The sequence below is a fragment of the Oryzias melastigma genome, linkage group LG8 (genome assembly GCF_002922805.2).
Source record: "Oryzias melastigma strain HK-1 linkage group LG8, ASM292280v2, whole genome shotgun sequence".
In the NCBI taxonomy this organism is placed as follows: Eukaryota; Metazoa; Chordata; class Actinopteri; order Beloniformes; family Adrianichthyidae; genus Oryzias; species Oryzias melastigma.
The window spans coordinates 9,777,803-9,780,695 of NC_050519.1; positions in this window are offsets into that span (position 1 = coordinate 9,777,803).

Here is a 2,893-nt window from a genome sequence, read left to right on the forward strand (position 1 = left end):
CTTAAGTTGGTTGGCACATGAATGAATAAAGCTTCATGTTCTGAAGATAAAGAAGTCTCCTTTTCTTCATTGCCACAAGGTGTTACAAAAAATCTGATGTTTTTCCAACAGTGCAATCTCCAATATTGTGAGGAAGTGGAGGTGTGCTGCGTTTGCCAGATCTGAACCCATTCCTCTTCTGAAATATTTACTCCAAGTTCCCTTTCCCATTTCTGTTTGATATACATGGTATTTTTGCCTTTTATTTCCATTAGTTTTTTGTAAAGTGTTGATATAATTTTGTGGTTCTTTGAGTAATAGGTGTCAGAAATAACCTGGACAATACCATGATCGAAACTAGATTTAACTCTTATTTCTTTGTCAAAATAATCTCTTATTTGCAGAAACCTAAAATGATCATTGTTACTCAGATTATATTTTTGTTTTATATTTTCAAAACTCAAAAACTGTCCATTACTCATTACTCTTTTAACTTTCAATTTAGTTGATGCATTATTTAGAAAAAGAAATCTTCTTGGCTGATATAAAATAATGAAAGAGCACAAAAAAATCTGTTTTCAGGTTGAGAAGTGTAGTAAACATCCACAGAAATTGTTCAAATGTAGTAATTGTTGAGGATAAAAATATATGTCCGTCTGATTTTGATGGATTATTGATTATTTTTATTTATGATTACTTTGATCAAATAAAAGTTATTTCAGAGACTCTTTGGATTTTTTCTAATTGACTGATGAGTGTGGATCACTTTTCTACATCTGCACTTCTTTAACTGCTTGCACGTGTCTGCAAAGACCAAGTGTCTTCTGTTTACTTTCTGGTGCAACCACCAACCTCGGGGACCTCAATGGTTACAAAATTTCAACATCATAATAACCATTCTTAAACAGGAAACTACCAAATCACATAGTTGATCATGAAGTTAGCAGCACTTCCCTCCTGGTTACTGATGTTGAACGATGGTAAAACTAAGTCTGTTTGAACCTCAGAGTAAAATCAAACTGAAGGAAAATCTGGAGAAATGGGGGAAAGATCCAGAAGATTTAGTGAAAGTCAACCAACGATTGGTTCACAGACCCTATCCAATGCATTACAATATCATGGAAAAGTGTGTAGTTCCATTCAAAAAATTAAACGTTCATAGTATACATATTCAGGATACACTTTTTAAAGTGATTTCTTGTATTTATTTATTTATTTTTTAATTAAATGGGGCTCCAGCTCATAAAACCCACAAAAACAGGATTTCAGAAAATTTGAAATGTTCCCTACATTTTGCAAATCATGAATGTGTAAAAGTGAATTTACCAACTATTTTTACCAACACTTTATTTCAATTTTCACGAATAATACAGAGTAGCTCAAAAAAAATTATCCCCATTTCTATATATTTTTTTCAAAATCAACTCAATTACTTAAAGTTTATGACAGCCTGGAAAGAGTGCAGACTCCAGTTGAGTTCATCATGGACTTGCTTTTAATGATGACAATGAGCTAACAGTGTTAGGCGACATCATTAAAGCTCCAGATGAAGTCAGATCAATACAGTCAATACAGTCAGGGAGAGGACAGGAGACTCCCAGGCAGGACATGAGCGAGCATGACACTGAGCAGGACGAGGACAGAACCACATTACCACCAAAAATCCACTGGAAGGATAATGAGGAAGTAACATAAAAAGTGAAACCAGTGGGAATTACAATGCAGCAGTAAAATCAAAAGGGAATGAGGAATCATTCAAATAAAAGAATAAGAAAACAGTGTGGATAACCTTGTAATAATTTGTATATTAAAGTCACATTCCAGTCATATTTTGTGTTAAAAGTGTTCCTAGTGGTCTTTTAATTATGATAATGCCTTTTTAAGCCAAAATCTAAACACCTGTTGTTTTCTGGGACATAGTTTCTGCAGAGCACCAGTAGTTCATTAGAAATTAACCTCTAAAGTAGCTGAGAGTTCTCTGTTTAAACAGAGCAAGGAGTTTGTGCATATTTTTTTACATCATGGATAAGCTAATTTTCAAACTGCATTTTTTTATTTGCTCTTGATTCACAAAAAAAAAAATACTCAGAATTACAATTTTAAGCTTAATTTTCTTTAAATATGACTACCATAATCAGAAAAATACCACATGAACACGTTAAAAACACAAAAAACACAATTTTAATCAGAGTTGGTCTTTAAATGTGAAAAAAATACACAAAAACACAAATTTATAAACTATAAATAAGCTCTAAATAAAAACCTTAAAGGAACTAGAGTGGATAAGGCAAATAGAGGGCAGGATGGATGCAAAGTTCGGTTTAAAAAATGAACCTGGATATTGCTACTTTGAAAGCTTTCTGGGATTGTTGTCATTGGCTGATGTGACAGAAGCATCAATCAAATGTGCAAAAGCAGGAGGTCGGGGATCATACAGAACCTTGAAGGTGTAACACACTCAAACACATGTGTGCTGTATAGTATACCAGATAGTAACTGGTGAACACAAAATACTATCGTTTTATTCTATCTTACTGGACTTATTTTTCTATGAAGGTTTGAACTTTGAGAGCTAAAAAAGAGAAAAAAAATGAGTGAAAATGCTACTCAAAAAAATCAGTAATCCTACTTCAAGACAGACTATTTTTAGAGCATGACCTATGAAACTAGATTTGTTGCTAAAGTATTGTCGTTCTGTAAAAAAAGTTTTGTACTTGTAGTATGAGATTTGTTAGTTTGTAAGTGTATTTTGTATTGTAGAAAAAATTTGTCTGAATATAGTTGGTTATTTTAGCAACAAATCTAACTTCATAAGGGTAACCACTGTCCCTCCTCCTTTCTTGTCCTGGTCTCTTATAAAAGCTGATCAATGCCAAGTGTGAACCAGTTGTGCAATTACGTCCATGAGGAGTTC